This window comes from Mustela nivalis (assembly GCF_964662115.1).
Source record: "Mustela nivalis genome assembly, chromosome: 2".
Lineage (NCBI taxonomy): Eukaryota > Metazoa > Chordata > Mammalia > Carnivora > Mustelidae > Mustela > Mustela nivalis.
Window position 1 is genome coordinate 134009611 of NC_139021.1, and position 21300 is coordinate 134030910.

The 21300-nt window shown below is 38.7% G+C and overlaps 1 long non-coding RNA gene across 2 annotated transcripts in view; it reads right to left on the reverse strand.

Moving 5' to 3' along the window:
- The window catches only part of LOC309855738, a 54048-nt gene that overhangs the window by 20089 nt on the left and 12659 nt on the right, over positions 1 to 21300 (reverse strand). The window contains exon 3 of one of the 2 annotated variants that reach the window (XR_014306969.1): positions 18320 to 18453. The exons of the other annotated variant lie outside the window; for it this stretch is intronic. This is a non-coding gene — a long non-coding RNA (uncharacterized lncRNA). Of the gene's footprint in view, positions 1 to 18319; positions 18454 to 21300 lie in introns of those variants that run through there. 2 annotated transcript variants of the gene reach the window in all.

The following is a 21300-nucleotide window of genomic DNA, read 5'->3' on the forward strand; positions in this document are numbered from 1 at the left end:
GGGCAGCTGTTCCTGCTTGAGGGAGTAGTTTCGGTTTCCATTACTGAGTGAAGAGATAAACTGAGAAGAAGAACTTAATTAGAAAGTACAGACTGAGGTCAATATAGAGGTGGTTGGAGACACCCGGGTGGCTTAGTGGGTTAAAGCCTCTGCCTTCAGCTCAGGTCATGATTTCAGGGTCCTAGGGTTGAGCCCCATATTGGGCTCTCCGCTCAGCAGGGAGCCCGCTCCCCCCCCAACCCCCGCCTGCCTCTTTGCCTACTTGTGATCTCTGTCTGTCAATAAATAAATAAAATCTTAAAAAAAAAAATATGGAGGTGGTTGGGAGTCCTTTTGTCTCTAGCATTTTTTTTAAATGAAATAGAACAGAAAATATTAGAGTGTATTATATGTGTAAGAGTATGGTTCTATGAAACTCTTGTTTTAGTTACAAATAGGTTTGTATTTATTGAGTCCTCATGTAAATAGTGGTCCTGGTCAACAAAGTTTGAAAGCCTCTAGGTAAGGTGGTTTCTGTAAATGTTGTCTACATTCAAATCCCCCCAAATAGACAAAATTTAGGCCCCCACTGAGGAAGGAACAGGAATTTATGTCTTAAACAAGTCCTCCCAGGTAATTCTGATTCGAATTCGCTGTGAATTTGAGAACCCCTAGTCAGGCAGCAATTCTCAGTCTTTAGTATGCAGTAGAATCACCTGGAAGCTTTGATAAACCACAGGATGGTAGGTCCCACCCCAGAGTTTCTAACTCATTAAGTCTGGGGTGTGGCCCAAAGAATTCAGTTCTAACAAATTCCAAGGTGATGTTAACGCTGCTAGTTCAGCAACCACTCACCCAGGATCATGAAATTATAACTGTGAAGGGCTTAGAATCAGAATATTTGCTTCAAGCTGAATTATTTCTCTAATTTAGGACTAAACCCATCAACTCAACAAACAGTATCATTAGTTTCTGTATACACCATTCCAATACCATCAGATAGAAAAAAGGCCTTTCTTGATTGTTTCCCAGAGGACCTCTATTGAAGACTTAAAACTTTTTACTGTTCCAAGAATCATGGTTCCAACCAGCCAAAGGATATTTCTACTTTCTCTGGAGCTTACCTTGTATAGCATTCAGATTCACACTCAAACAGGAATGTGATTAAAGTTCGGAATTTGTGAACTTTTCTATTCACAGAGACTTTTAGTACTACTGAAGGCATAGTCCTTCCATGGGCAACTTCCCTCTCACCTAAATACTCATCAGAAATGCAAATTTTCCCACAGGACCCCAGATCTACAGAATCAGAATCTCTGGGATTAAGACCAGTAATCTTTTTTTTTTTTTTAATATTTTTTTTTATTTATTGACAGAGAGAGAGAGATCACAAGTAGGCAGAGAGGCAAGCAGAGAGAGAGGAGAAAGCAGGAGGAGAGAGGAGGAAGCAGGCTCTCTGCTCAGCAGAGAGCCCGATGCGGGGCTTGATCCCAGGATCCTGAGATCATGACCTGAGCCGAAGGCAGCGGCCCAACCCACTGAGCCACCCAGGCGCCCGACCTTGGTTTTTCTGACATGATGGCCAACACAGGGTAGGTAGATACACTTCAAGGGGTTCCCAAAACAAGTTACACATCTGCCTTTTATATTTCCTGAAGCTTATCACCAGAATCTCCCCCCAACCTTTTCCTGAGTCAGTGATTTTTTTTTTTCTTTAAACCTTCTGCTATATGCATGGAAGTTAAGTATCATTGTTAAACTGAAGGTTATGGGTGGTGAATTTTAAAACTTGTTTTAAAATCCAGAAGTCAAATAGAGACCTACATCGAATGTATGTAGGCTGTTCAAAACATATGGAAGTGTATGTCGTGGGCCAGAAACCTGTCCTTAGTGACTCACAATCGACTCACAATGAAGTCAGCTCCATTTGGTGCAAGATACTGAAAGAGTTGGTTGTGTGTGTGTATTTACTACTTTTCAATACAAAGAGAGAACAATTTTTTTTTTAAACCCCTAACCCTTTTAACTTTTTTTTTAATTTTAAAGAGGAAGAATTAGTCTTAGTAATGTTCTTCCTTGTAATTAGTTACCACAATATATATTGATGGGTTTTGCTTTCTTTTCACATTTGCACCCAACTGGAGGGTACAACTATGTACAGTACACACAGTCAGCAGCTACAAATTGCTTTCTGTTTGTAACTCCTTGCCAGCATACTGTATCGCCATTAGAGAGTTGTCTATTGCTGGTGACAGATAGATTGCAAAAGGCCCAGAGGAGCTGCAAAGATACAGAAGACTTAAGAAGTCCCAGGTGGCTGTAGCTATATAATCTCTAGTGATAAATTAGGATAGTGGGTTACCTTACTCAATTTACATAAATTCTTAGCTTCATTGTTCTCATCCGGAAAAATGGGAACATTAGTAAAAAAGATTGTTGTAGGGAATAAATGAGATAATGCATGTAAAGCACTGATACTGCCTGGCATAATATAAATAAATGCTCAGTAATTGTTAGCTAGTCTTGGTATTATTAGTAATAATATTATTTCCTAGGCCATAATGGTTTATTCATGGAGAGTACTGAATGGTTATATATCTCAGAAATGTAAATCTGGACATAGAATTACTTTAGTCCCTTCCTGTTAATTCTCCTTTTTTGATTTTATCTCTCTTCTTATGAGCAAATTCATGCTTCATAATAATTACAATTATGTGGCAGTACCAATATCAAATTCCTGGTTATAGGGAACTTTATGCTATGGGTAAGGCTTGTTCTTGTTCTTTTGGAATCTATTAGCTTTGAATTTGTTCTTGGCAGGAAGATTGTTCTCCCTTTATTCCTTGCTGTTGTTTTCCTACTGATGTTGATTTTAATTCAAAATATTTTTCTTTTGTCTTTTGTAGTTAGGTGGGTGCACTAGTGCATCAGTAATGATTATGGTGCTTCTGTGGGTGAAGTGAGCCTGCATTTGTTCTTAGCTTTAAATATGTGTCAGTAACTATTTCAGCAGTATGATAATGTCCAACTTCCCAAGAGGGATCTAGCAGTCCGAGTCTCAGAGTTGGTCACTGGCGTGGTACTTTTGACCGGCTGTTATACTGCAACATGGAGCTTAAAAATGGGGAAAACAGCATGAACAGTTCAAGCGAAAAAGCATCCATTTATATTTTAATATGTAGAGTTCTGCCTTCATCTACAAAGTAACCAGATTTGGGAATTGGATAGAAGTCAAAGATCAACATACGTGGCTAGAGTCTACATGGGATTTGGTATATCAGAAGTAATAGAATCTCACAAAATATTCCAAAGATGTGTGAATAATTTCTAAGTAAAGTTGATAGTATCTCAATCTTATGTAGAACCTAATGAATTATAGGCATTTACATTCTTTCATTTGTTACGTGAAAGATTGAAAAGCACACTGTGGCAGATGGATAGCTCGCTATATGACTTACTGAAAGCACAAAAGGTCAGGAATGTTGATGTTTGTCTAACACAGCAACTCAAGCTTCAGCACATTTTTTTTACAAAGTAAATCAAGCAGGAGAAAGATTGGTGTGTATTTTTTTGCAACTATTTTTAAAAAAGATTTTATTTATTTACTTGACACAGAGATCACAAGTAGGCAGAGAAGCAGGCAGAGAGAGAGGAAGGGAAGCAGGCTCCCCACTAAGCAGAGAGCCCGATGTGGGGCTCAATCCCAGGACCCTGGGATCATGACCTGAGCTGAAAGCAGAGGCTTCACCCACTGAGCCACCCAGGTGCCCCTTCAACTATTTTTTTTTTTTTTAATTGAACTTTACTTGAGAATCTCAAGATGATTGAGTTACACGTGCTACCTTATTAATATTATAAAACTGTAATGGAAGTGAATTATCTTTCTGTATTCTTAGTACGTAGCACCCTATTTATCTCTAATAAATATTTGTTTAATGAATGAGTGATTGAATGAATATATGAGTGACAAAGAGAAAAGGAGAGAGAAAAAGAAGGAAAGGAAGGTGGATGGATGAATGGAGGCAGGATCGTTTATCCTTCTTTTAAAGGTGGATAAGTGGTAAACGTTTAAGTGATTCATGGATGACAATCAGCCTGGCAATAAAATGAAGATACCCGGGGTGCCTGCGTGGCTCAGTGGGTTAAAGCCTCTGCCTTCCGCTCAGGTCATGGTCCCAGGGTCCTGGGATCAAGCCCAGCATCGGGAGGGGGAGGGGAACGTTCCCTCAGCAGGGAACCTTCTTCCTCTCTCTGCCTGCCTCTCTGCCTACTTGTGATCTCTGTCTGTCAAATAAATAAAATCTTCAAAAAAAAAAAAATGAAGATACCCAAGTGTTCTAGATTAAAAATATTCACCACTGCCCCAAGTGGATATGTCTTATTGTTTAGGTAGCTCTCAACCCTATCTACATATTAAAATCACCTAAAGTACCTTTTATAGGATTATCAGTGCCCCATCCTCACCTTCCATCCCCACCTCCCACTGCCCCTCCCTGGTTATTTTTTAAAAGGCGATTCTAATGTGTAGACAGAGTTGAGAATCACTGTGTTAGGGAGTTATACTTGTTATGTTCTTCAAAGTTAAAAAAAAAAAGAGAGAATCATAAAGATACATTTGCCAAAACTTGCTTTTGTTCTCCTTCCAAAGCTTTTAAAATTCAGTGTTAGGTGTTGGCTATACCAAGAATAATGTCTTAGTCTGTTCAGTCTGCGATAACAAAATATCATCGAATGGGTGGCTTAAACGACAGAAATTTATTTTTCACAATACTGAAGGCTGTGAAGTCCAAGATCAGCGTATTGGCAGATTTAGTGTCTGGTGATGACCACTTCCTGGTTTGTCAATTGCTCCTGGTCTTTTGCTGCATCCTTACATGACAGAAAGAGCAAGGGAATCTCTTTTTTTTTTTTTTAAGATTTTATTTATTTATTTGACAGAAAGAAATCACAAGTAGATGGAGAGAAAGGGAAGCAGGCTCCCTGCTGAGCAGAGAGCCCAATTCGGGACTCGATCCCAGGACCCTGAGATCATGACCTGAGCCGAAGGCAGCGGCTTAACCCACTGAGCCACCCAGGCGCCCGGGAATCTCTTTTATATGAAGGACACTGGTCCCATTCATGAGGTCTTCACCCTCATGACCTAACCACCTTCCAAAGGGCCCATCTCAAATACTATCATGTTGGAAATTACGTTTCAATATATGAATTTGGGGGAAATGGGGACAGACTTGCAGTCCATAGCAGAGAAACGCTAACAAGATAAAAAACAGAACAAGAATATCTTGCTCTGATCCATGTACTCTAACCCACTGACCTGCAAAAAGGAGTTTGCTCACTGCTACCACTCAACAGTAAGAGGACTTTTTGCTTGAAATTAAATATGTGCCATGAGATTGGTTTGCCAGGCATCACTGTGAAGGCAGGTAAGGTGACAAAGAAATTAAAGCTCAAGGATGCTACAGGGTGCCTGGGTGGCTCAGTCGTTAAGTGTCTTCCTTCAGCTCAGGTCATGATCCCAGGATCCTGGGACTGAATCCCACATCAGGCTGCCTGCTGAGCTGGGAACCTGCTTCTCTCACTCCTAATCCCCCAGCTTGTATTCTCTCTCTGTTAAACAAATAAATAAAATCTTTTTTAAAAAAGGAAAAAACAAGGATGCTACAGAAGACCTTGGGGTGTGTCTAGATAATGTAATTTTCCATCATTATCAAAAGCCAGTACTCTTATCATTTGCTTGTAAATCTCATGACTCAGCTTGATTTCTTTCAGGAGTAAGGATCTTACACTAGACAAATGAAAAAAAAATTATATGAAAGCCAAATTGCGTTTTCTTTTATCTTAACTACTGCAGTAAAAATTCCAGCCAGAGACCAATTGCAGACTCATTTTTTAGAGGTGTTACCATTGTCTGAAAATGTAAGATGGATGAGGGCAGGTGTATTTTGTCTTTATTTGTTGACTGCTCATCCCAGTAGGATATAGAGTATGACATTCATAGTAGATACTTGATGAATGTTTATTGAATGAATAAGTACTGTGGTTTAGGTACTGAAGGATGGTTTCTGATTCTCAAACACTGAAAAACTCTTTGGTAATTTCTGTGTGTGTGTGTGTGTGTGTGTATATGTATATATATGTGTATATATATATATGTATGTATGTGTATATATATATATGTATGTGTGTGTGTGTGTATATATGTATATATATAATCTCTATGCCCAATGTGGGGCTTGAACTCACCAACCGGAGATCAAGAGTTGCATACTCTATGGACTGAGCCAGCCAGGCATCCCTGTGGTAACTTTTTAAGAACTTTATTATCATTATTATGAGTGTCTAGAATGAGTATTGAAATGGATAGTTTTTATTTTAGTCTCCTCAACATCATTTCCTCCTCTCTTCTTCAGGGGGTAAAACTGCTCTTCCCTATGGGGAACCAACTCAATGTAGACTATCTCTCTTCCCTGGCCATAGAGAGTATAATGTAGCCAAGATCTGTCCCATCAGAAAACTACATCTATTCACTCCCACCCACTCCCCGCCACAGTTTGGTTCCTAATTCATGTCAAGACAGTCTACCCTATGATATTTCTGCTGGAGCTCATAAGGGAAATTGTCTCTATCTGCTGGACTTAATTATGGATACCATTTTGGTGTCTGGAGCCAGCAACAGTCATCTTCCCCACTTTGGGACTAGAGCCTCTATGTACCAGTACACCATTCAGATGCAAGCAGAATTCAAAGATGGAAAAGGTGAGAGAGAACCTGTTTTCTCATCAACAAGCAATTCATATATATCATTTTTAAAAATAGAAATATCCTTCTAGTCTTTTCTGATTATGAAAGTAATGAAATATTCAATATAAAAAATTCAGAAAATACAAAAAACCTGAAGAAAATTTAAATTATATTTAGTTAATCACCCACAAGCTATATTTTTGATACTTATCTTTTCATGCAGATATACAAGTACTATTTTTTCTTATGTTAAACAAAAGTGAGATCATGTTTTTATATGCTCCTTTTATGAATTTATGTGTTATAAATATCTCTCCATAATCTCTCTCAAATATCTCTCTCAAGAAAAACAAATTTACTCATTATTTTTAATGACTATGTAATATTCCCTTGTGTAAATTAATTATAGTTTACTTAACCACCCCTATTGTTGCAGATAACTCTTAAAAGGTTTTGACTGTTTTCTGGAACAGCACTGAATGTCAGCACTGAAGCTGACATTTACTGATTTCTTGTCACTTCCCCTCCAGAATCCCCTTATTCTAAGTTTTCCCAGCATAATTCAAACAGTTGCCAGTTATTAGATAATGTGGGGAAGGAGGAAGCAGACTTTTTCTGAGCTGTGGAAAACATAAAAAGTCATACTTTTGTAACTGTGAGATCATTCTTACTAAATTTTTCGCTTATTAATTGCACAGAGATGAAGAATAAGCAGTACATTCTCGGTGTTTAGTGACTTTCTTGGCTGGTTTCCAGATTCATTAAAAAATAGTGTTTACATAGGGGCACCTGGGTGGCTCAGTGGGTTAAGCCGCTGCCTTCGGCTCAGGTCATGATCTCAGGGTCCTGGGATCGAGTCCCGCGTCGGGCTCTCTGCTCAGCGGGGAGCCTGCTTCCTCCTCTCTCTCTCTCTCTGCCTGCCTCTCTGCCTGCTTGTGATTTCTCTCTGTCAAATAAATAAATAAAATCTTAAAAAAAAAAAAAAATAGTGTTTACATAAATGCCTGTGGCATAATATTTTAGTGCTGACTGTACCACTCTGTGGAGACTACCAAATCTGTAATTATAAGGGTGTGGTTATTCAATGGCCTGAGTAAACCTAGTTCCACAGCAGACACCATTTATGCTTTATTAAGACAGCAGAGCAAGGTTCAGCAACCGGAAATCAAGTAATACAGAGATCTAGAAAATGTATAAATATTCAGTGTAAAGAAACATGACAAATCAGAGGTAGAAGATATGTGTTTTATAAGCAAGAGTTTAGAAAAGCAAGATGAGAAAATTAAATCATATCTCAAAGACTTTATAAATGACAAAAGGGAACATATAAATCTTGGATACTCTTGACATTTTTTCCAACACGGCCAGCTTCTTTTGAAATGGGAGCCAATTATAACAGAAACCAAGATTATAATAAAATATCTTTGATAGAATCATTTTGAAAAAGAAATGTAGGACATATGAAGCTGTTTTTTTGTGAGTTCCCACTCATGCCTTCTGCTTCCCATTTACAAAGAATGGCTCTGTTGCTATCAGGCAAGTCCAGTTTCCTGGTTATTTTTGGAGGGCTAACGCCTTTGTCAAATAATAAAGAAACTTAAACATTGCTAGGAACAACTGTAGATAAGACTCTAAAGAATTATCACAGACTCCTAGGAAAATACTCCAAATTGAATATTTCTGCTACCTTTCATCTAACTTACACTCATATATTAAAGAGAGGACGGTATAGTGGAGCCCTGTAAAGAATCATCTAAAAGTGTGAAAGCTTAGTAGTTCTTGTGAGGACAGTGGCATTTAATTTTTACACCTCCACCCCCAGCTTTATTGAGGTATAGTTGAAAATTTTTAAATTGTATGGGGGCACCTGGGTGGCTCAATTATTGTGTCTGACTCTGGATTTTGGCTCATGCCATCTTCTCTGAGCCGTGAGATCGAGCCCTGCGCTGGGCATGGAGGTTCCTTAAGATTCTCTTTCTCCCTCTCTGTCTGCCCCTCTCCCTCTCTCTCTATCCCTCTCCCATACCCTCTCTCTCTTAAGGTGTACAGCTTGAGCTGAAGTACATATACATTGTGAAATAATCACCATAATCAAGATAATTAACATAATTGATCATGTCACCTGTCACCTAATTATGCTTTGTGTGTATATGTGGTGACAACACTTCAGATCTATACTCTTTTTTTTTTTAATATTTATTTATTTATTTATTTGACAGAGGGGAGAGATCACAAGTAGGCAGAGCAGCAGGCAGAGAAAGGGGAAAAAAAGCAGGCTCCTTGCTGAGCAGAGAGCTTAATGCGGGGCTCAATCCCCAGGACCCTGAGATCATGACCTGAGCCAAAGGCAGAGGCTTAACCCACTGAGCCACCCAAGTGCCCCCAGATCTATACTCTTAATAAATTTCCAATATATGATAATGTTAACTATAATTACGTTGTTGTTCATTAGTGCTTCAGAACTTTGCCTTTCTGTTTCTGAGTATAATTATTTTAGATTCCACATATAAGTGAGATTATGCAGGATTTATCTTTCTGCATCTGGCTTATTTCACTTAGCATGATGTCCTTCAGATTCATCCATTGTGTCCCAAATAACAAGATTTTCTTCTTTTATAAAGGCTGAACAATATTTCATTGTCTATATATACACCATCTTTATCCATTCATCCATGGATGAACATTTGGGTGATTTCCATATCTTGGTTATTGTGAATAATGCTGAAATGAACACAGGAATGCAAATTCCACTTTTTTAAGTACCAAAAAATATTTACCATAATTAGACTAGGGTGGTTACAGTGGTTCTCAACTTCTCACAATTTTTTTTTTTAATAGGCTCCATGCCTAGCATGGAGCCCAGCATGGGGCTTGAACTCATGATGGTGAGATCAAGACCTGAGCTGAGATCAAGAGTCAGACATTTAACCAACTGAGACTCCTAAGCATCCCAGCTTCTTTCAATTTGTATACAGTTTCTTAGAATTAAACTATATTTTTAGTATTGTATTATTTTCGAAGAACAAATAAATTTGAAAAAGAAAATCTTAACTTTTAGGGGCCTCTAAGTGATGTTTAGGGAAATTAATGTATGTGGAAAATAATTTGAATTAGAACAATGAGTACAAGTAGTTCTGTTGTTAAATTGTTCACAATGCTTAGGCTTCAGTTTTAGAAGCATTGTGAAAGGTTTATTGTAAGATATAAAATGTACTCAAAAGCATGTAAATTTATATTTTCAATCACTTTGAGTTTTATATTCTTCGTATTTATTTGCTTCAAAGAGAAATATTTCTTCTTCCAAATCATAAAATAGCCTCCCAGGGAGAACTTTGCATAGTTGTTTTTTGTCACTCTTAAGTCTTCTTTTTTTTTTTTTTTTTAAAGATTTTATTTATTTGACAGAGAGAGATCACAAGTAGGCAGAGAGGCAGGCAGAGAGAGGGGGAGGGTGGAGAAGCAGAGAAGCAGGCTTCCTGCTGAGCAGAGAGTGCCACTAGGGTTCGATCCCAGGACCCTGAGACCATGCCCTGAGACCAAGGCAGAAGCTTTAGCCCACTGAACCACCCAGGTGCCCCTTCTTTTTTTTTTTTTTTTTTTTCTCTAAAGTAGGCTCCACATCCATCATGGTGCCAATGCAGGTCTTGAACTCATCCCCTTGAGAGAGACCTGAGCTGAGATCAAGAGTTGGCTGCTTAACCAACTGAGCCACCCAGGTGCCCCTGTCACTCTTAAGACTTAAAAAATCTTCTTTCATCCAAATTCTAAGACTTAGAAGTACATCAAACAATCCTACAGAATTCAATAGCATGAGTTAACTTTATAATCTTCTTTCTTTATGGTTAACCTAATTAATAATTGCTAATACAATCAGTAATATTAGGGAAGTAAATATTGTTCTATCAAAAACAAAATGACTGTCGTTAATACCAAAGTCTTTGTAACAGGTACAATGATTCAGAACTTGATCTGGGAGAATAAGAATGCAAGTAATAGATGAGACATTTTTTAATTATAAAAAAGGACAAAACCGGGTGCCTGGGTGGCTCAGTGGGTTAAAGCCTCTGCCTTTGGCTCAGGTCACATTCTCAGGGTCCTGGGATGGAGCCCCGCATCAGGCATTTTGCTCAGCAGGGAGACTGGTTCCCTCTCTCTCTCTCTGCCTGCCTCTCCTCCTACTTGTGATCTCTCTCTGCCAAATAAGCAAATAAAATCTTTAAAAAAAAAAAAAAAAGGACAAAACCAATTGAATATAATAATGTACCAGAGCTACTATATTAAAATAGGGAAGTACATGTGGAAAAAAAAATAGCCTGGGGCAGAAATAGTCCATTATACACTGGAATTTAAAGTGTAATATGGGGTCAGTGTGCCTGGGTGGTGCAGTTGGTTACGCATCCCATTTAGTTTTGGCTCAGGGTTTTGGTTCACGTTGTGATCTCAAGGTTGTATGATCAAACCCCATGTTGGGCTCTACATTCAGTGTGGAGTCTGCTTAAGTTTCTCTCTCCCTCTACCTCTCCTGCTCGTTCTCTCTCTTAAATAAATACTTCTTTAAAAAAAATGTAATACAGGGAATTTCACGAGTCAGTCAAGAAAGGAAGAACCATTCCAAAATAATTATCTATCTATCCATCTGTTTAAGATCTTATTTTTAAATAATCTCTACATCCAGCATGGACCTCGAACTTACAACCCTGAGATCAAGAGTGGCATGCTATACCAACTGACTTAGACTGATGCCCCCAAATGGTTATCAATTTAGAAAAAAATAGTTTAAAGGCACACAGGTGACTCAGTTGGTTTAACATCTGACTTAGGCTCAGGTTATGATCTCAGGGTCCTGGGGTTCAGCTCCCTGTCGGGCTCTGCATTCAGCAGGGAGTCTGCTTCCCCCACTTTCCCTCTCTGTCCCCCTCCCCCTGCTTGTACTCTCTCTCAAATAAATAAATAAAATCTTTAAAATTAAAAAAAAAGAAAAAATAGTTTAGAGCATCTTCTCATAATATACATCAAAATAAATTCCAGATGAACTAAAGAGTAGGTATAAAATATTAAACAATGGAAAATCTGAAGAAAATAGAACAGAATATGTAATAAGCTTCTCAAAGGTAATTATTTTTATATACCTGGCAGCAATTTTTTGAAACTCAAAGGAAAATATGAGTTTTTTAAGTTAACCAAAGTGCATATGCAGCAACTGAATGGGAAAATATCTGTGAAAACTACCAAATTCAAGGGGCTGTTGTCTTTCTTATATAAAGAAATTGATACAAATTGATCAAAGCACACTAAGTCTCAAAGAGGTGGATAGTAAAAGATACCATATTAGTGAGAAAAATGAAAAAAAATATTGTTTCACTAGTAATCAAAGAAATGAAAACTAAAACATTAATAAAATATCCATTTTCTTTTAGGAACTTAGTAAATATTTTAAACAATCATATCAAATAAGTCAGGGTACAAGGAATAGGTACTCTCATACATCACTAAAGTCTTGATAAACCCATAAGCCTTCAAAATGTTCCTATTCTTTTACCCAGTAATTCTACATCCTCACATCTGTAAATTTGTCTGGGGGAAAAAAAAGGCTAATGCTCAAACCAAGAGATTCTGCTAAATATGAATTCTTACTGTGTTATGCAAAACAACTTTGCGAAAACATCATAAATAAAATAGACTGAGCTTTGAACAAAAAGCCAATGGGAGAGAATGGGAGATGAAGAATGAATATTTTTAAGGAATAGGAAAAAATGAACAGTTTTGGAAACATTTGGAATCAGTGAAGTAGAAAGATTTGGGGAAACCTGGGGATCGAAGATGTATTTTTCATAGTCTCCTTTCTCATTTCTACGTTTTTGTTGTTTTAATTGCCACATTTGTAATTAATAATATATTTTTACTCTTGCTTCCCTTGCAAAATCAATCACTAAATGCTGTGGTCTTTTTGACTGTTGTCTGTTTATATATATATAAACACACACACTTATGTATATATATGAATACACTTTCCCCCCCTAAATTTTCTCACTCACTCTGTTATCCTCAATAACCCATTTATTTTCTATTCCTTGGATTCCAGCTTTCTTCTTTGTAAAATAAAAATGACAAAACTAAACTATGCTGTTTTTCTAGCTGTCTCACAGGAATAATTAGAGAATGTCTTTAGTATCCTTGATGTTTCTTTTTTACAAGGCCTCACAAAATACAAGATTCTTTTTTTTTTTTTAAGATTTTTATTTATTTGACAGAGATCACAAGTAGGCAGAGAGGCAGGCAGAGAGAGAGAGAGAGGGGGAAGCAGGCTCCCCGATGAGCAGATAGCCCGATGCGGGGCTTGATCCCAGGACCCCGGGACCATGACCTGAGCCAAAGGCAGAGGCTTTAACCCACTGAGCCACCCAGACACCCCTACAAGATTCTTAATATAGGAAAGTTTTGCAAATATGCAGTCACTACTCATGGCATTGACTAGTCCCCATTTTCTCCTTATCCCTTGTAGTATCAGATAAACAAATAAGCTGTCCAAAGCTGTTAATGTCCTCTGTTAACAGTTTGTAATTTGCTCCAGGTTTATTCTACCAAGGCCTTGATTGACCATAGATGCTAGTCTTTTTCAGCAATTCCTAGTTGGGTCAATCAGTAAGGCCTTTCTTTCCCTATGTGGAATTCCCTGTCTTTCTCCTACTACAATTTCCTCAGTCCCCAACCCTCGCTCACCAGAACAGGGAAAACCTCTTGCATAACCATATGCTATAAAAAATACTCCGAGTGCAGTTCCTATACCTGTATGTATTCACAAAATACGTAACGGGGGGCGCCTGAATGGCTCATTAAGTTAAGCCTCTGCCTTCAGCTCAGGTCATGATCTCAAGGTCTTGGGATTGAGCCCCACATCAGGCTCTCTGCTCAGCAGGGAGCCTGCCCCCCCCACCTCTGTCTACTTGTGATCTCTGTCAAATAAATAAATAAAATCTTCAAAAAAAAAAAAAAAGTAACAGTTTGCTCATCCCCTGTCATTGTCTTCAAAGGTGACATGACTAAATTTCTACTTACAGATTTAAGCAGCTCTGAGTCAGGAAAGGCCTGGGGGAGAGCCCTCATTTGTAGCGTTTGCCAATTTTTGTATTGTAAATACTCACACCACGGCCCTTTTAAAGCTACTGACATAGCAACACTGAACATAGAGTTGGGAAGAGATGCACCGTGGCATACCATTCTACAGGATTTCTATCGCATGGATACAACAAACACAAATAACCTTAAGGGCTCAGATAGTAGTAAAATGTAGTAAAATAATGAGGAAGTGATGAATTTTAGGTACTTTTACCTTTGTTTTTAATTACCAGCTGTAAGTGTATGTAACAAGTTTAAAAAACAACTGTGTTTCAGACCTGTACCCCTGGGGCTAATAATACACTATATGTTAATTTAGACAACAACAACAACAACAACAACAACAACAACACTGTATTCACCACCTGGCTTGCAGTATCTCAAAAACTTAGCAGTTGGTTCTCGCTAGCTAGTACAAGTTATCTTTAGCATATCAATGATTTTAATCTCCTCCCAGAGTCTGGAACCAAGCCCTCACTAAGTAACCCCAAGGAGTAAGTCCTGTATCTAGAACAACTCTGATCTCAAATCCACAGACGCTAGATTCAGGTTAGATTATGGGTATTCAGCAAACATTCCCAAGTGTTTGGCGTTGTGCTAGGGCCATGAGGACACAAAGATGGTTAAGACTCCTCCCACATTCTTCCCTATATCAATAAAGAGCATCTCCGTTTTCCAGTTTTTCGGGACAAAAATCTTGGTGTCATCTTTAACTCTTCTCTTTCTCTCCCTGAAAATTTCAAGTCCATTAGCATATCCTGAAGGCTCTACCTTCAGAATCACTTCTGATTACTTCTCAACTTCAGCACCACAGCCTGTCTGAGCTCCTTTTCCTTCTTCCCTGGATTATTGGAATAGTGTCCTGAATGGCCTTGCTTCCATATTCCCCCCTTTTGGTTTAGTTTCAAAACAATAGTCAGATGCCTCCTTTTAAGCTTTTAAGCTTTAAGAAGTCACGTTGTGCTTTTACTCTGCTCACTATTCTCTGATAGTTTGTCATCTTACCCAAAGTAAAGCCAGATGCCTCACAATGATCTTCAGGGCCCGACATAATTGGTGTCTCTCTCTTACTTCTCTGACATCATCTACTACTCTTCCCCTCGCCTCACTCTGCTCCAAGATGGCTTCCTGACTTTTCCTCAAATGTGCTAGGCGGGATCCTGCCTTAAGGTCTTTGCATTTGTTCTATTCACGGCCTAGAACAGTCTTCCATAGATACCTGCATGACTGTCTCCTCTCTTGTCTAGTCCAAGTCTTTGCTTTTATGCCATCTTCTCAGGGAGGGCTTCTCTATCACTCTGTTTAAAATTGCTACCCACCTTGGGTGCCTGGGTGGCTCAGTGGGTTAAAGCCTCTGCCTTCCACTCAGGTCATGATCCTGGGGTCCTGGGATCAAGCCCCACATCTGACTCTCTGCTCAGCAGGGAGCCTGCTCCCCGCCCCCCCACCCCCGCCGCCCGCTGCCTGCTGCCCGCTGCCTGCTGCCTGCCTCTCTGCCTACTTGTGATCTCTGTCTGTCAAATAAATAAATAAAATCTTTTAAAAAATAAAATTGCAACCTGATTGGGGTACCTGGGTGGCTCAGTTGTTAAGTGTCTGCCTTCAGCTCTATAGATTCCCAAGCCCAGAATTTCCCCACTTAAATTTTCTCTGTGAACTTACTTCTATGGACAAACTATGTATTTTACTTATTTGTTTATTGTTTGCCCTCCCCCCACACCCCAACTAGCTACACAAGTTCAGTGAACTCTGTTCTGTTCACTGCTTCTTTCCCAGTGTCTAAAATAGTGTCCAGCATATATAGGTGCTTAATATATGTTTACTGAATGAACGAGTGATCTCTCCTTGAAGAGATTGATAGGTTATGTGTATCTTTTGTAACCAAAGTAACTGGATTTCCTGCCTTTGGATTCCAGTTACCTAGTGACTAATCCTCAATACTTGTTGCTAGGCTCATGCAGTTCTGACTTGCCCATAGGAATCTCTGTCAGTTACCAGCTCAATTCGATACCTCGGGTCTTCCTGGCTGCAAATTTTGGTACATATGTTCTTCTATTTCTTTTGCCCTATAAATTGATCTTTTCAGTTTCAGACCTGTCTTTGAATTAATACAATTTTATGTCTCAGTCTAGGAATTTTTTCCTTCATTGCCTGAGCTTTGAATCTGTTCGTAAGCTGAGACAAAGAGATTGTACAACAGCCTTTCAGCAGTGATGACCTCCCAATGAGAACATTCTTCTTGAGAAGGATCTCCTCCATCCCTTTTCAGAAGAGAAGAGGAAACTTAAGAAGAAACACCTGGTGCAGAGCCTGATTCCTACTTCATGGCCATGAAATGCCGAGGATATTATAAAATCACCACCATCTTTAGCCATGCAGAAACGAAAGTTTGTGTGTTGGCTTTTCCACTGTCCTCTGTCAGCCACAGGAGGAAAAGCAAAGTGCTTTTTAGTGCTGCTTCCACCTTCAGATGCAAGCAGCACTAAAAGCACCCTGAATCAAGATGAGTGGGAAACCATCCCAATTAACACATTTTGAATACAAAAAAAGTGGGGGGAAAGATTATAAAACAAGATACATTACCATCACAATCCTCAAAAATTAAAATGGGCATTGTAAGGATAATCATTCTTCTAGCAATTAGACAGGATAGACTTATTATCTATCAATGCTCCTATTATCTACATGAGATAGGTGACTATTCCTAAAACATTCTTAGGTTTGACACACACAAAACCAAGATTAGAAGCTATCTGTCAGCTACTGTTAGATTTTAAGATCACTCAGTACCTACATACTTGTCTTAGCTATTTTACAAAAATCCTGGAATAACTAGGATCAACTGAGTGGTATCCTCATTTTTTAGCTGGTATTTGCTGTCTAGACAGCATGGCAATAGACAGCTCTAAATGAACAAGCTGTCTCTTTCAAGTTAAAATGATTAGGGTGATCATTTTTTTGTTTTTTTTTTTTTAAAGATTTTATTTATTTATTTGACAGAGAGAGATCACAAGTCGGCAGAGAGGCAGGCAGAGAGAGAGGAGGAAGCAGGTTCCCTGCTGAGCAGAGAGTCTGATGCGGGCTTGATCCCAGGACCCCGAGATCATGACCTGAGCTGAAGGCAGCGGCTTAACCCACTGAGCCACCCAGGCGCCCCTAGGGTGATCATTTGAATCAGAAGAATTTTTAACAGCCAACAATCACAAATTTTTTGAAAAAATTTTGTTTTCTTGGAGCATATTCTTAATGACCCGTTTTATTTCTGCAAATATTCTGCAAAGAATAACTCTATATAAAATAATCTTTTCCAAATAGAACTGACATAGGTCAACCTCAGGCAGCACTAAGTACCTGAAAATGCAAAATGAGATACAAAAAGGACTTTCTCTTTACTTAGCAACAGCCTGGAGAGGTCAAAATCTTTTATAGCGTCAATACCATCTCCATTACTGCATTTCTGTGAGGGAACTGGTGGGAAAAGAGGAACAAATAATTTATCATGTCTTCATGGATAAAGAAACTGAGGTGCCAAGTTAGCCAATTTCTTGCCTGAGACCACAACGGTCCACCAATTGCAGAACTAAGACTGCTGCATCTTACTGGTTAGCTTACAGGGTGGTTTTTCTAAATCTTTCTGCATTGCTGATATAATTGAGATTCCAAGTAATAATAGAAGATGGTGAGGGCAAAGAAATGGTAATGAGCCAGAGCTAGAACAGAAAATAGAGTCCAAGTCTTCTAACTCCTTGTCCATTGATCCTGCCATTATGCTGCAGGACTAATTTGCGGAACTTCATCAAAAAGTGGCAACCGAATGCTGTTAGAGACAAACCAGCGTGAGTTAACTTTTCATTATAGATGGACAGAAGAATTCATATTTTGGCTTACCTAAGGGGAAAAAAAATCTCAATTCTTTTTGCACGTCGTCATTTCTTCTGCTGCTTATATAAAAAAGGTCTTGGTTGACCGAAGCTCATTAGGTGTCAGAAAAAATACATTATAAGTTAGAAACAATCATCTTTGCTTAAAGAAGGTATGAATCAGCAACCTGGAAACCTCAGTTTTTCAAAGTGTTGGCTAGTCCACTGTCTCAGTCTAAGAGGTAATGTGGTCCATTCTAAGCTCTGAGAATAGGCCAGGGAAGGAGAGAAAAAAATAGAAATAGGGGGAGGGGTGTCATCTTTGTCCCACATTTTAAGGGATCTGCTGTTTAACCTTGTAAAACTGAGTAAATGAGAAGTCATAATTCAGAAGTCAAAAAACTTTTCACTAAATAAAAAAGATTTTAAGAGATGCAATACAGTGAGATGAATTCTCATTATATAAGCTGACACATGATCCTCTTCTCATATAACTTACGTGAGGACATGGGCATTTTGCCCTGCTGGAAGGGATATCAAGCTCATATAGACTTCCTCAATGGTGAAACTCTATATAAATTAGAATGTCAGGAAGGTAGGGTCCAAAGAAAGAAACAAAGATCTTATTTCTTCATAATTTTTTTTTCCCAGCAAATTAGCAGATAAAGAGACTTCTTTGGGGCTACTTAGTTTCTCTGGATATCTCTCATGTATACAGGAGGTATATATGTTATTAAATATCTATTTGGTCTTTTTCCTGTTAAAAACAAAGAAAAAAAGAAACATATTTAACATAATATTTCTGGGGTAGCTGGGTGATGGACACTGGGGAGGGTACGTGATATAATGAGCACTGGGTATTATATAAGACTGATGAGGGGCGCCTGGGTGGCTCAGTGGGTTCAGCATCTACCTTTGGCTCGGGTCATGATCTCAGGGCCTGGGATGGAGCCCCGCATTGGGCTCTCTGCTCAGGGGGGAGTCTGCTTCCCCCCTCTCTCTGCCTGCCTCTCTGCCTGCTTATGATCTCCTTCTGTCTGTCTCAAATAAATAAATAAAATGTTTTTTAAAAAAAGACTGATGAATCACAAACCTGTACCCCTGAAATAAAACAGTATATGTTAATTCAATCAATTAACATACAATGTATACATTTAAAAATAAAATAAATACATTTTTAAAAGAAATAAAATGTTAAGAGAAAAAGCAAACAAGTACTATTTTCAATTTACTTAATCCCTAAAAGTTATAATTACTAGCATTTGCTGCTATCACCAGTTCAAGCTGTTACACTAGACATAGACTCTGACTCAATCCCTACCTGTGGAATACTATCTTAGTAATTTGGTGATGAAATTATCAAAATCATTAATGATTAATTCCTATGGAATTACATCTAGAGAACTTCAGGTAAAGCCTCTTTCTTCTGTAACTAATCATTCAATGAAAATTTGAGTTTATTATACACCAAGCTCAGTATTAGGCACTAGAGTGCCTTCTCCACAGTGAAAGATCCATATTGTTCAGTAGTGATTCAATAATGATTGAGTGAGTGAAAGAAACAAAGTAAAAAACATGGCATTTATCCAAAAGGTGCTAATCATCTAGTATATTGAAACATATCAAAGAAATTAACATATCAATGGAATTATTAAAAAAACACAAACTCTCCTTTATATTGCTAATTTTATCATGACACTAACCCTAAGGCCTCAGGGTGATTACTTTGGAGTTAATGGTATAAGATACTACAGGAATTTCTTTGAGATCTTTATTATGTACTAAACTGTTCCATTTATCAGGGGAGATAATATAGAGGAAAAAGTATGTGGTAGAAGATATCCTGGATTCATATCTTGATTCCACTAACTTCAGCCAGGAGATCTTTAGTAAGTAAACTCTTAATGCCATGTTTTACTTATTTGGAAAAAAAAAAAGGCTTGTTTAGTATTTTCCTCAAAGGGCTATGGTGTGGATTAAGCAAGATGTTATAATGTTTATTATAACACCCAGGATAACACTTTGCTGTTAGCTAGTACTCATTGCTTTTTTAAAGATTTTATTTATTTATTTGAGAGAGAGAGATAGCCAGAGAAAGCACAAGCAGATGTGAGGGACTGATGAACCGGGGCTTAATCCCAGGTCCCTGGACCACAACTTGAGCTGAAGGCAAGTACTTAACTGACTGAGCCACCCAGGCACCCCACTAGTACTCAATATTATCATTAACTGTATTTTTTTTCTTTCTTTCAGATTTTAGAAAAATACTTTACAATCTAGACTTAATTAACCTTCCTATGACCTTGTTAAAGGGTCTGTTTCCATATGCTGCCTGCCAGATGGTCCACTTACAAATGAGAAACCTGTGTGCTTACCTGTGTTAAATTAGACCCTTGAAGGTCAACGCGGTGTAGTAAAGAGTAGGGATGGCATAACTGAAAATGTGCAAGTATGGAAACTCTAGGAAGCAGCTTTCTGTGAAGAGGTGTGGTGTAGGGAGATAAAGATAAGCCTGAATCAGACAGACCCAGCTTGACTCAGCTCCTCATACTGTACTTGGCCTCTTTGGATGATGTCTTCATTGTGTGCCTGAGGGAAATTACTTAAATTCTTTGGGCTATTATATTCCTCATCTGTAAAGCTGGGAAAATAATATCTTGCTCACTGAGTTTTTTTTTTGTGATGACTGACTGCACAGAGTAAGAGCTCAGTAAATTCGTTGAGGGCTGTGAGTTAGGAAGGTTAGTTCTCCTTTTTTCTGTGGCTATCTTGGGGAAATGAGCAACAGCAGAGTTGGCAAACACGACAGCCCCCCAGCGATATGATGATGCACGTGATTTACACAAGTCTATCACAAATGGTTGTTCAGTGTGCAAGGTGGGCCAGTAAAAGTAGAAATCTAGTCTGTGCACCATTCTCCAAGATGCTCAGAAAAGGTCTCTTTCTCAAATTTATACAAACGTGCTCCAATTTCTTCTCACCTCCCCAGGGGCTCAGTGATTTCATATGGCCATGACCTTTCCCCAAAAGTTCCAGTGTAACCTGTCTCACCCGTCTCAGGTTGTCCTATACCATTCAGTTCTGCTGCAAAACTCTTTTTTTTTTTTTTTAAGATTTTATTTATTTATTTGACATATAGAGATCACAAGTAGACAGAGAGGCAGGCAGAGAGAGAGGAGGAAGCAGGCTCCCTGCTGAGCAGAGAGCCCGATGTAGGGCTCGATCCCCTGGGATCATGACCTGAGCCCAAGGCAGAGGCTTTAACCCACTGAGCCATCCAGGCGCCCCTCTGGTGCAAAACTCTTAATCTCTCCAGAGTCCCACTCCTTCAGGACTCTTCCTCGAGATGAGTGCTAATTGCGTAAGCTAATTCTAGCTAAGGAATCCACAAGACCTTCCTTTAGTTATACTGGCCATTGGCATTTTAGCAGAGGTTTCCAGTGTTTCCACCCAAGGGAGCAAACACTGTGAGAGTTTGAAGTATCCAGGCAAAGGTCATGGAGAGCAATTTGAAACAGGGGTCTTTTCAGCACAGCACATAGTAGCTGCCCTGTCTGCCAGTGTACCAAAAGTGAGGTGGCACTGAATACAGATCAGGAAGGGG